The 14398-nt window shown below is 37.6% G+C and overlaps 1 protein-coding gene across 4 annotated transcripts in view; it reads right to left on the reverse strand.

The window, feature by feature from the left end:
• TASP1 (taspase 1) overlaps nucleotides 1-13929 on the reverse strand; it is a 315002-nt gene extending 301073 nt beyond the window's left edge. For all 4 annotated transcript variants that reach the window (XM_072634477.1, XM_072634476.1, XM_072634475.1 and 1 more), the window contains exon 1: nucleotides 13856-13929. The gene's annotated coding sequence lies outside the window, so the exon portion shown is untranslated. The remainder of the gene's footprint in view (nucleotides 1-13855) is intronic.
• Nucleotides 13930-14398: the final 469 nt, after the last annotated feature.

The raw sequence follows: 14398 nt of genomic DNA on the forward strand, positions 1-14398 counted from the left end.
ATTAAGAACTCTTTAGAAGATAATGACCAAACATGATTACATAGGACTGATGATAAAACATGTTACCTACCTCTTAATGGAAAGGTGAAGGACTCAGTAAAGAAAAAGACAATTGGGGGGGGGGGGGGCATAGCTAATGTGTAAAGTTCTTTTCATTGACTATATATGTTTGTACCAGGTTTTAGTTTTCTTTTGTTTTCAGTTGGCGAGGTTTGAGGTGGGAGACTGAAAAGAAAGATATTTGTTGCCTAAAACAAATTTTTTAAAAAATTTTTAAAGAAGGTCACTGAAGTATTTTTCAAAATGCACTGAAGGAAGTTAAGAAACATACCAGCAGGACAGTTTTAAGAACAAAATATTCAATTATGTATTTTTTAAAAAGCATGCTGTACCTAATAACCATTCATGTTTTTACATATAATCCTTTTTTTCTGTCCTATTTTGTATATGGAAATGCTTTTTCTTTTTTGTGTTTGCTAAAATCAGAAAAAAAAACATTAAGAGGCTGTTGAAGTTATTCACAAGGTGCTAAAGGTAAAAGCTATAAAGACCCACAAGTAGTCTGAAATAGAGATGAGTATCTCACAGAAAATATGGAGAGTAGAGACAATTCTGTAGTGACTTGTATTGAGTGTTTGATGACTTTTACTTCTGTTTTGCCAAATGATCTATCTTTGCTCAAAGTAAAAATGTTTCTCTTCTGACCATAAAATATGAATGGCATTAAGGAATGCCCTTCCATGTGGTGGCGTAGAGTGGGGTGGGGGCCCAGTAGAGAGGACGTAGTAGAAGAGGAGAGAAAGAGCAAAGATTTCCACGTGCAAAGAAAGAAGACTAGGGAACTGAAGAAGCAGAAAGGAAATTTGACTTGTATCATGAGGCTAGAGAGTTGAAAAATATCTGAAAGAGGAAGAAGGAAAGGACTGAACTCTTAGAGCTAAAAGAAAAAAAAGAAGCTCTTCAAGAAGAAGATTAGATAGATGCTATGAAGAGGCAGCAACTGCATGTCTTCTAAGCAATCACATAATAGATCACTGGATACTGTCAGCTGAGATATCATCCATTAAGGGTTAGAAGAATAGTGGTGGTTGGTGACTCCCTGATGAGGAACACTGAGGCAGTAATTTAAAAACCAGATAAAAATACTAAAGAGATATAATATCTTTCCTGGAGCACAGTATCCAATATGTGACCGGGAACCTCTCAAGACTTGTCAAAAGAGATGACTATTCATTTCTGGTGACTGACCTGGACACAAATAATAGCATTGTCAAAAATGAAATCTTGAGCAAGAAATCGAAGATGAAAAAGAGAAAAGCAAATCTGCAAAGTGAATAACTGATTAAAAAAGAAAAACTCTGAAAACAGGATTTTGATTTCTAGACTATAATTTAAAATTTTAGAGTAACACAACTGACATCTACCTGATATGGTCCAGTAAAAAAAGTTGCTGCCTGGTGTTTCTAATTAAGAAGACAAAAGAATAATGCTACATATATCCACAAAACAAGATAGCATAGAAAAGTGTTACATTGTAGGAAGAAGAAACACCAAGAAGTTCACAGAAGAGATTTAACCAAGAAATGATTTAGTAGTAAAACCCAAGGCCTGAAATGTACAGATTATAAGGCAAAAAGCAAGATAAACTGGAGGACCTAATTTAACAAGACAAATTTGGGGGGAGAGGGGGGGAAAGCCAAGATGAGACTTCCCTGAGCTCTACCCAAAGCCCTCCTAATACCTGTAAAAAATGACTTTAAACAAATTCTAGAGCAACAGAACCCACAAAATGACAGAGTGAAACAAATCCCAAGCCCAAGACAACCTGGAAAGTAGATAGGAAGGGTCTTTCACATCAGGAAGGGAGCAGAGCACAGTCTGGTGTGGGCCTCACCAGAACAGACCTGCCAGAGCAGGCCTCAGGGGACTGAATCATTGGCAGCTGTGCAAGTTCCAGAATTCTCAACCCACAAATGCCAAAAAGGTTAGTGGGAAAAGTCCGTGGGACCTGAGTGAAAGAGGAGCTCACTATATTGCCTGGTCTAGCCCCAGCCCCAAGGCAGCATCGCTGGTGACAGCAGCAGTAGAGGCTGCTTCCAGAACTCTGGCTCCACAGACTGTGGAGGATAGAACAGATGATACAAAATCCCTGAAGCCTGGAACAGTACACCCACACTTACACCCACTGGAAGCAGAGTCCTACCTTGACAAAGCATTAGAAAGTCAAATATTTGGCTGGGAAGATGAGTAAACAGAGAAAAAGAACTCAGACTACAGAATACTACTTTGGTAACAAAGAACATCAAGGCATACAACCAGAGGAGGAAAGCCATCAAAGCTCCTACATCAAAAGCCTCCAAGAGGAATATGAATTAGTCACAGGCCATGAAGGAACTCAAAAAGGATTTTGAAAATCAAGTAAGAGGAAAAATTGGGAAAAGAAATGAGAGTGATGCAAGAAAATCATGATTGCTAAAGAAGACCCAAAAAAATACTGAAGAAAATAACACCTTAAAAATAGCCTAGCCCAAAAGGCAAAAGAAGTCCAAAAAGTCAATGAGGAGAAGAATGCCTTAAAAAGCAGAATTAGCCAAGTGAAAAGGTGGTCTAAAAGCTCACTGAAGAAAATAATGCCTTAAAAATTAGAATGGAGCAAATGGAAGCAAATGATTTTATGAAAAATCAAGAAATTTATAAAACAGAAGCAAAAGAATGAAAAAATAGAAGACAATGTAAAATACTTCATTGGAAAAATCACTGATCTGGAAAATAGACCCAGGAGAGAAAATTTTTAAATTATTGGAATACCTGAAAGCCATGATAAAAAAAAAAAAAAGAGTGTAGAAATCATCTTTCAAGAAATTATCAAGGAAAACTGCCCTGATATTCTAGAACCAGAGGGTCAAACAGAAACAGAAAGAATCCACAAATTACTTCCGGAAAGAGATCCTAAAAGGAAAACTTCTGGGAATATTGTAGCTAAATTCCAGAGTTCCCAGGTCAAGGAGAAATACTGAAAGCAGCCAGAAAGAAACAATTTGGGCATTGTGGAAATACAATCAGGATAACACAAGAACTAGTAGCTTCTACATTAAAGGATCAAAGGGTTTGGAGACCAGACATTTCGGAGGTCTTAAAGCCAAGAATCATCTACCCATCAAAACTGAGTATAATCCTTCAAGGGGAAAAATGGATGCTCAACGAAATAGAGAACTTTCAAGCAGCCTTGATGAAAACACCAGAGCTGAACAGAAAATATGAATTTCAAATACAAGAATCAAGAAAAGCATAAAAAGGTAAACAGGAAAGAGAAATCATAAGACACTTCTTAAACTTGAACTGTTCACATTCCTACATGGAAAGATGATATTTGTAACTCATGAGACCTTTCTCAGTATTAGGGTAGTTGGAAGAAATAGATAGACAGACAGACAGATAGAGGGTACAGGGTGAGCTGAATATTGAAGAGATGATATCTAAAAAATAAAATTATGGGGTGAAAGAAAAATATATTGGGAAAAAAGAAAGAAAAATTGAATGGGGTAAATTATCTCACATAAAAGAGGCAAGAAAAAGGTTTTACAATGGAGGGAAATAGCGGGGAGATAAGAAGCAATGAGTGAACCTTACTCTTATCATATTTGGCTTAAGGAGGGAATAATATACACACTCAATTGGGGATCTTACCCTACAGGAAGGGGATAAGAGAGGGGGGAAATGATAGAAGGGAGGGAAGATTGGAGGAGGGGATGGTCAGAGGCAAACACTTTAGAAAAGGGACAAGGTCAAAGGAGAAAATAGAATAATTGGTGGGCAGGACAGGATGGAAGGAAATATAGTTAGTCTTTCACAACATGACTATTATGGAGGTGTTCTGCAAAACTACACATCTATAACCTATATTGAATTGCTTGCCTTCTCAATGGGGGTGAGTAGGGAGGGAAGAAGGGAGATAATTTGGAACTCAATGTTTTAAAAACAAATGTTAAAAAACTGTTTTTACATGCAACTGGGAAATAAGATATACAGGCAATGATGTATAGAAATCTATCTTGCCCTTCCAGAAAGTAAAGGGGAAGGCAATAAAGAAGGGGAGTGATAAAAGGGAGGGCAGATTGGGGGAAGAAGTAATCAGAATGCATGCCATCTTGAGATGGAGGGCAGGGGAAAGATGGAGAGAAATTTTAGAACTCAAAATCTTGTGGAAATGAATGTTGAAAAATAAAAATAAATAAATAAATTTGAATCTTAAAAAAATAAGTATCACTGAGACTTGGTGGGATGAAACTAATGACTGCAATAAGACTTTGGAAGGAGAAACATTATTTAAAAGAAATGGGATAAAAAAAACACATGGGAGGAGGATTAAATCACATATTAAGATACAGTCATGAGCAAGTTGGAAAAAATATCCCAAGAAGCCATCAAATTGTGAAGCCTGAATCAGTGGCACCACTACTAAGCATATACCTCCAAAAGATACTGTTTTTTTTTTAAAAACTGATGATGAAACATATTAACAACCTATTGAAGATAAGTGACAAACTATAAGTATAAAATAAGACACATTCTTGGATGTGGTGAATATGTGGTTTCCATTTGGCTTCACTGTGATTATTTATTACAAGAAGAGTTTTCATTTAGGAGAGCAGGAGACTAGTTATAGAAGGAAAGAAAAAAGTATTAATGAAGCACTTAATGTACAAAAGAAAACAGAAGAGAAAAACAAATGAACAAGACAGTTTTGAAACTAATATGTTAAATTTACTTTACACTGTTTTTCAAGAGGAAACAAGCTAGACATGAAATTTAATAGTTTCATTTGCAATCCACCTTTTTGTTTCTTCTACAGTCTTCTAACCTCACAAAAACTAATCTTCCCAAGGTTACCAATTATCTTTTAACTGTTCATCCAACTACCTTTTCCCTAGCTTCATCCTTCTTGACTTCTTCATAGCATTTGCCTTCCTTCAGGACATTCTTATCTCCCCTGTTTTTGTAATATTGATCTCTCCTGTTTTTCCTCAGACCTTTCTGATATCTCCTCAGTCTTATTGGCTGGATCATCATCCACATCCTGCCTATGGGATCATATAATCATGGAGATCAGTTAGTCAACTAGCATTTATTAAGCATCTACTATAAGCCAGGTATGCAGCTAAACTCTAGGGATACAGAGAAAGACAAAAGATTGTCCCTGTTCTCAAGGCACTCCCACTCTAATGGGGGAGACAACATAAAACAACTATTGAGGAAAGTCTCTGAGGAAAGGTAATAAGATTAAGAAGGATCAGAAAAGGATTCTTGTAGAAGGTAGGACTTTAACTCAGACTTAAAGGAAGTGAGAGAAGTTAGGAGATGAGAAAGGAGAGAATTCCAGTCATGGGAACAGCCAGTGAAAATGCTTGGAGTTGGAAAATGGAGCATCATGTGTAAGGAACCACAAAGAGGTTCATATCACAGAGTACGTGGAGAGAAGTAAGGTATAAGAAGAATAAATGTAGGAATAGGCCAAGTTATGAAGGACTTTGAAAGCCAAATGGAGGATTTTATATTTGATCCTGGATCCAGTTTATGAATGGAGGAGCCAGAAGGTGTGGTCAGACTTTCACTGCAGGGTAATCAATTTGGCAACTGAGTAAAGAACATAATGGAGTGGTGAGAGATCTGATCAGAGAGATCAACCAGCAGACTACTTCAATAGTTGAAACCATGGCTCTTGTAGTATTCAAAGAGAGAAGAGAGCATATGTGGGAGATGTTACAAAGGTACAAGGGTACTTGGAGATCATTCAGTCCAACTTCCTCACTTTACAGATGAAGAACTGGGGCTGATAGAAGTCATTTTGTCTAAGAAAAAGTAGTGTCTTGAGTCCAAATCCAGGGCTCTTTCTATGGCAACATGCTGCCAATGTCTAAGGATAATACAATAATTTGTCCTGGCAAATTCTCACTCTAGGGGATTTCTTCAACTGCCATATATTTGATCATCATCTCTATGAAGACAACTCCATTGAGTCTCCACCTTATTTCATTCTCAAATCACTTTTAGCCTATCACCTGAACTATTACAGCAGATTTGAATTGGTCTCAAATCTCTCTCCTCTCCAATACTTCTAGGTGTCAAATTACTACCTCTAAAGTGTCCAAATCATATCATTTCCCTACTCAGAGAATTTATCTTTATTGCCTTTACGCAACATCTCTTGATTGAATGAAATTTGAAATACTATAGAAACTTCTGTCTGGCATTTTAAAATATTCACAATTTGGCTCCAACCTTATATAATTAGAATTATTTCATACTACTTCTCCCCCATATCTTCTATTTTCTAGCCAAATGGAACTATTTGCTGTTCCTGGTATGGAACCTCCTATTTCCATATTTTTGCACGAACTGTCTCATATACCTGGAAATCTCTCCCTCCTAACCTCTTACTTATTGAATCAGTAGCTCCATTGAAAGTTCAGCTCAAGTACCATATATACCAGAAATAATCTAGCCCCTTCATAATACCCCATTTATTAGTGCACCCTCCAACTCTGAGATTATTTTGTGTTTTCCTTTTATTCTGTATTTACTCATCCCCCTGCTAACTCTCTAGACTTTTATTTGTCTCTCTATTTTCTGAATCAAGCAGTAGAGTGATCCCACTGTACACTATTCTGGAGTATTGTATTTCATTTTAGATGCCATAGCTTAGTAAGAATATAGTACTGAAAATGTGAATATTATCCAAAAGAGGGCAACTTCAACAGTATGGTGAAGAGCCACAAATTTATTCTCTATGATCCTAAAGAACTCAAGGATTGTTAAGCTGAGAAAGAGAAGGCTTAGTGGAACATAACAGCTATATTCACATTTGAAAAATTATAACTCTTTAAGTTACTAAGTACTTACTACCACAGGCATCATACTATCAAAAAGGAAATGACTATTCTAAATTTTTCAATCAAAAAATATTCTTAACTTATCAATTATTCTTCATGCTCTTCCTCCCTTTCACCTCCCCTCCCCCACCATGAATAGTGGAAAAGGAATTAATATGCTAATTTTCAAAGGCAACTCAACCTTTGTTAAATAATATCTGACAGTTTATGGTGTTCAAAGTCATAAATCCCACTTTGAAAAACATTTTCCAGATTTTCACCCCAAAGAACTAATGGGCCAGTAAAGCACAGTCAGTAAATACCCACATTCATTCAAAAACAATTATTTATTTCAAATAATACTTTAAAACAATTTTAATACAAGTATTTATTCCAAGCTGGTCAATAAAAAGTCATGGACAGTCATTTGAAATCAAACATTTAACATTAAAAGTAAAGCAATTTCCAAACCAAAATTAGCTTTTATAAAGAGCCCATTAAAATAGTACATTTTTTTTTAAATGGACATAATTCTAGGTATATATTATATGCAGAATTCTAAGGTAATCTCTCTAAATATAAAACTATGCTTTCCTACATCCAGAGGGAAAGAGAAAAGGAGCATACTACCACATCCAGAAGTTTCTAAAAATTTCTAAAAGGTGAATACCTAAGTTTGGAAAAGGCAAAATCGATACAATCAGGAACCACAAGAAAAGTATGTAGCATTTAGTACATTCTGGGCACTACAGAATAGGAAGAGAATCAAAAAGTTCATCTACTACCAAACAAACTGACATGTCAAGATCAAAGGAAAATGGGTAAACCAAGAGACAATGAAGACAAAACAGACAACATTCAGAAAATTTTTGGTACACAGTGTCAAAGAGATGGAACTGCTCCTAACGTGCAACAAAACTTATCATGTGGAGATTGTTTACAATGTTTTCCTATCGGAATCATAAAATAATTGTGAAAAGAGCTACCCAACTAGCCATTAAGATCACTAATCCAAATACTACACTGCAGTGAAGAAAATGAAAAATCCTTTTGCATATTTAAATTTGCATTAAATAAAACTTCAAACTACAAATGTGTGTATGTGTGTGTACAAATGTGTTATATATGTGTATATGTTCATACACATGTTCAAGAGTATCTAGCCCAGACTTAACACTAACTGAAATAGAGGCTGGAAGAAAAAAGACCAGAAATGTCTTAATAGAATAGCAACATCAAGAATTAAGTTTTCTATAAATGCAACCACAAGTCCACCATGGTGCTGATGACTATCTGGTCCCCTACTAGCATTCTAACTCCAGGAAAAATAATTAACCAACCTCATTTGAGCTTTTGAATAGCATTAAATAAAATATTTACAGTATAGGTACTAGAGATCATGGATCCCCTATATACATTGGAAAGGACGTTGGAGACCATCTAGTCCAATCCCTTCATTTTAGAATCCCTTCATGTGCCCCAGGGAGGGCACATGATGTCAGATATAGAACTGGAATAAAGATCGAAGGTCCAATCCAACCTTTTCAGATGATGTTCAGGGAGATTACATTACTTGCCCAAGGTCACATAGGTAGTGCATATAAGGGTCAGGATTAGGATGTGATGCAAAGTTTTGGTTCTGACAATTTGTAATTTCTGACATCAGAATAAGTGCATTTTAGAGGTCATTTTTACTTTTTTTTTTTTTACTATAGATGTCTGATTATATAAATATATCCTATATTTCCCAAAGTATTACTTGTAAAAACTCCCCAAAATTTTAAAGACCAAATGGAAGCTTATCCACCCTTAAAAGTTTTTGATTCCTAAGGATTCACTTCTTTCCTGCCTTTTTATTAAATGACCTAAATCTGTGTAATTTGGTATGATGTGCTGTTCTTGACTTAGTTTATGAAAAAGTTTAGTTTATACCACATAGGACTGGTTTACAATAGAGTACTAGCCACATAACTTAAAACTCAAAGAATAAAAAAAAAAATATTGATTCATGCATAAATAAAACTCTGAACTTACATGTTTCTCCTTACTTAAATAAATTGCTATCATAAGTAAATTATGGGGCCCCAAGAAAATGTACTTGTCAGATTTATGGTTAAGGGAAGAGTTTATGACTAAATAAGAGTTGAGAGGATCATGGGAAAGAAAATAGATTATTCTGATTACATGAAATTAAGAAGAATTTGTGCACACGTACCCATACACACACAAAACCTAATCAACCAAAATTAGAAGAAAAATAAGGGGGAAATTTTACAGCAAGTTTCTCCGATAAAGGCCTCATTGCTCAAATATATAAAGAAATGACCCAGATTTATAAAAGTGAAAGCCATTCCCCAATTCATAAGTGGTCAAAGGATATGAACACACAGTTTTCAGAAGAAATCAGAGCTATCAATAGTCACGTGAAAAATCCTTTAAATCACACAGAAATGCAATTTAAAACACCTCTGATATACCATCTCACACCTATTCAGTTGGCTTACATGAGAGTAAAGAAAAATAACAAATGCTGAAAAGGATGTGGGGGAAAATGGAACATGAATGCATTGTTGATGGAGTTATGAACTGGTCTGGCCATTCTAGGGAACAATTTAATAGCCAAAGGGCTATAAAACTTTGATCCAGCAATACTACTACTAGGTCTATACTGAAAAGAGATTTTTTTTTTAAAAGGATCCATTTGTCCAAAAACATGTATAAGCAACTTTTTTTTTTTTGTGGTGGCAAAGAATTAGAAATTGAAGGGATGATCATCAACCGAGGAATGGCTGAACAAGTTGTGGTATACAATTGTGATGAAATGTTATTGTGCTATAGGAAATGATAAGCAGGATAATTCAGGATAACCCGGAAAGACTTATAGGAATTGATGCAACGTGAAGTGAGCAGAACCAGGAAGGTGTCTGAATGCAAATGGAAGCATACTTTTCCTACTTTCCTTCTTTTTCTTGTTTTTCTGTGTGTTTTGCAACATGACTAATATGGAAATGTTTTACATGACTTCACATATATCACTTATATCATATTAGTTGCCTTCTCAATAGGTTAGGGGAGGGGAAGGAGGGAGAGAATTTGAACTCTAATTTTTTTTAAATGAATGTTTAAAAAATTTACATGTAATTGGGAAATGTTTAGCGAAATTAATAAAAAACATTAAGAAATTAAAAAGAAAAAATAAATTGCTTCTGTAAAATGGAATTTTTAGGATGAACAAGGTACTAAGGTTATATAGGGACATTCTATATCCCTACCAACTAAAGACATGATCTTAAGTCAGGAAGACTTGAGTTCAAATTTGACCTCAGAAGCTTAATTTAGTGTAATACTGGGCAAGTCACTTAAAATTTATATGCCTCAGTTTCCTCAACCATAAAACAGGGATCATAATAACATGTATCTCCTGTGGTTGTTGTGAGGATCAAATGAAATAATTATTTATAAAGTGCCTGGCATACAGTGACATTTAATAAACCTTTTTTTCCTTACTTCTTACAACACTAGAAGTAAAGAAGCTATACCTGATCACAAACATTACTGCCATACATATTCATTTACTTCAGTAAATATTTATAGTGAACACTTCAGTGAATATTTACTTTAGTGAATATTTATAGAAATATCATTTTCATATGTTGGACCTCAGCTCTTTAAACTCTAAATCCAATGGGCAGAAATCACACATAATGGTTTAGGGGGGAAGGAAAAGGAACATGGATTTATTAAGTGCCTACTATATACTGAGCAATATGCAAAGTACTCAACAAATATTAACTCAATTCTCCTTCACAACTGTCCCCTGAGGTAGGTGCTATTATTATTCCCATTGTGGAAATTAAGGAAGACAAAGTTCAAGTAACTTGCCCAGAATCATATAGATAGCATAGGAGGTTGGATTTGAACTCAGATCATCTTCATTCTATCCACTGTGTCAAACAGCTGTTTCTAAAATTGGATTTACCATTACTTTTTTCACTACCTATAACTCTCTTATTACTATTTTACTGAAGATATCATTAAAGGGGAGGAATATTTATTAAGCACCTATGTCCTGATGCTAAGTGCTTTATAAGTATCATCTCATTTGATCTTGGGAGATCGGTACTAGTATGATACTCATTTTACAGATGAGGTAGACAGAGGTTGAGTCACTCAGCTAGTAAGTATCCAAGGTCATATTTGGATTTAGGTCTTCAGTGCTCTCTCTACTGTACCACTCAGCTATCCTCTAGGTAATAATACTAAGTCATATTTACACAGCACTTTGAGGTTAAGAAAGAACCTTCTTTACAACAACCCTCTGATGTAGATAATATAAATTTTATTTTCCCAAATTTAGAGATGAGGAACTTAATGCTCAGAAAGGTTAAGTGATGCCCTCAAAGTGATACAACAAGTAAATGTGAAACTCAGGAAGTCCATTTTTTTTTCTTTTTTGTTACTTTGCTTCTCAGGAAGCAGACTTCTTCTAAAGGAAGAGAAGTCTAGTTAAAAGTATGTCAATAGTGTGGAACTTGCAATGGACTAAGAATTAGAGAAGTAGGTTCTATTCACAGCTCTATCAATAATTAATTGTATGACAGGATAAAAAATAAAAAAACTAGGCCTCACTTCCTCTCCTGTAAAATGAGGGGCTAGACAAGATAACCTCTACTCTACCTTCCACCCCTAAAATTCCGTAACTTGTAAACTCTGAAAAGACTGATCTACTGCCATCATTACCCCTTAATGGACAGCCAAAGAATGCAATATTTGAATACTTACTTAGATCATTAATGCTTAATTTTCCTTTTGCTGCGCCCCTTTCAAAAGAAGCCAATAAGTCTGAAGAACAGATTGTTTTTGCCAGATTTTTTCCCTCTAGTCTAGACTCATAATTTCATCAGTGTAGCAAACTTCCAGTGTGGAAATTTCCTTCACCAATGAGGGTCAACAACTATGTAAAAATTATACTGTTTGAGAGTGCTTTGGGGGCATGGGGAGGTTAAGTAATTCATTCATGGTCAGAGACTATCTGAGACAAAACTTGAACACAAGTCTGACTTCATGGCCAACCTGCTATATCCAGTAAGCCATCTTGCCTCTTATTCTAATCTTCCTAAAATGTCACTTTGATACTCTCTTTAAAAAAAATCTTCAATGGCACCACACTCTTTAATGAATAAAAACTAAATTCCAAGTCTGGCATTTAAAGACCACTAATGAGACCAGTTCCCTCCCTGACTACCATTTATAAGAAGCTTTTCAATGAAAGTTGTAGTTACACCTTCTACCGAGCTATGTTACCCATTGTGTTATAAAGATACCTTGCACTTTTGTCCTCCACCACCCTCCCCTCTCACCACAATACCCAAATCTAGCTATTCTTTGAGCACTATTAAATTTAATTCAACAAACATTTATTAATCACTTCAATGAGCAAGACACTATGCTCAGAGCTGAGAATATGAAAACAAAACTGAAAATAAATTGGACTAATTTTAATATTTTTATTTTTTGGTTCTTTTTATGGGTTGTCTTCTCGATTCCAGGGCAGTTAAGTGGCAAAATGGATAGAGCACTGGGCTTGGAATCAGGGAGACTCATCTGGTCTCAAACACTTACTAGCTGTATGACCTTGAGCCAATCATTTAACCCTGGTGTGCCTCAGTTTCCTCATCTATAAAATGAGCTGGAGAAGGAAATGGCAAACCACTCCAGTATCTTTGGCAAGAACAACCAGATGGGGTCTCAGTGTCAGACACGACTGACAAACACGGAACAACTACCCCATGAGATTGTGAATTCCTTTCAGCCAATATCCAGGGCTTAACAAAAATGCCCAGAACACAAGAAGAGCTAAATAAATGTGTATTGACTGCTAGTACTTAACTGTCCGAGTGTGTGTGTGTGTGTGTGTGTGTGTGTGTGAGAGAGAGAGAGAGAGACAGAGACAGAGACAGAGACAGAGAGAAGGACAGATATTCACCTCTATCTATACCCTTGAGGCCATAAACTGAAATAAGGAAGGAGGAAAGGAATAATTCAGTTCAAACATTTTATTATACACATACTTGAAGAGCCCAGTTCAAGGCATCGGAAACACAAAAATGAACATCAACAGAACCGTTTTTTACCTCCCCTAACTCAAGGACTTTACCATTTTTTCTTCATTTTATGGATAAGAAAACTGAGGACAGAGGACAGTGAGGTGACAAAGGCCAATACAAGTAGTAATCACCAGAATTGGTATTTAAACCCAAATCCTCTACTCCAGAACCAGGGTTCTTTCTCCTGCACCAAACTGCAGTAGATACATGTAAACTGCTAAGTAAATACAAAGTAATTTCGGGAGAAAGGAAACGGGAAAAGAGAAGGGGGTGATACTCGCAGAAAAATGGGAGAGGGCAGAGGAGGAGGGAGAAGAAGAAAAAGAAGAAACGTAAGAGAAGAGAAATGGAGAAGCAAAAAGGAGTGACTGAGAAAGAGACACAGAAGGACAGGAGACAGAAAAAGACAGAGATAGAGACAGAGAGAAAAAAAGATGGGAAAAGACGTATTAACCACAGGGGTGGGGCCTCGAGAAACTCCTCCCGCAGGTGGTGACACCTGAGTTGAACCTGAAAAAAGTGCAGTATGAGAGCGCGGGAAATGGGGGGCCTGGAGAGAGAGCAGGGCAGGGATGACAGGGCAGCGCTCCCCTTGGCTGCCGGGGCCGGAGGCCGTATCTAGAGCTTCCTGAAGTCCAGAAAGCGGTAAATGTTGCGGGGAAGGGGCGGGAAAAAGATGGGGTCCCGCTAACCGAAGCTGCTCTCCCTCCCTCCCTCCGGCCCCTCTAGGGGCCGGCTCCCTCGGGCTAGGTGGGGAGGAGCGGTCCCTCCGTCCCTCCCGCCCTAGTCGCCTCCGAGCCAGAGAGACGACCCCCAGCTCCCTCCAACGCGGGCGGAGGACGGGAGCGCAGAGAGCGGCGCGAAGGGAGAAGGACTCACCCGCAGCGGCAGAGCCCTCGCAGCACCGGAACCAGTCACTCGCCCGTTGCCAGGGTGAGGAAACCGCGTCGAAGTACGTCACTCTTTCCTATTGGGCGCCGGGCCTGTCACGTGGTCGGAAGCGGGAGCCGCAGGCGCGGGGCCTTTGCTCGCTGCCTCCTCACTCACCTGGCCCGGGCTAGCAGGTACGGAGCTGGGCCGCTAGCGCCTGGGGAGCGCGCGCGCCACTGGGGTCGCCGGTGGAGAGGAGGATCCTGAAGTGGCTCTAATTCCTCGCATTCCCCGCAGGGCTCGGCTTCCCCAGTTCTCCTGATCTCACTGCGCAAGCGTGATTCCCAGACATTTCTCTGCTTTGAAAGGTTGTTTCAGCCCGATTCTCCTGGCTCTGCGTGGTTACATTTGTATCCTAAACGGGACACATTGTTTCTGTGTGCCAGGGATCGTCTCAGTTCATTCTAGATGAGACTCAGAGGATGGAATTTTGGATCTGGAAGACACTTTAGAGTCAACCGACAAGCACTTATTAAGCGTTCCAATGCCAGC

Source organism: Notamacropus eugenii, chromosome 1, assembly GCF_028372415.1.
Source record: "Notamacropus eugenii isolate mMacEug1 chromosome 1, mMacEug1.pri_v2, whole genome shotgun sequence".
In the NCBI taxonomy this organism is placed as follows: domain Eukaryota; kingdom Metazoa; phylum Chordata; class Mammalia; order Diprotodontia; family Macropodidae; genus Notamacropus; species Notamacropus eugenii.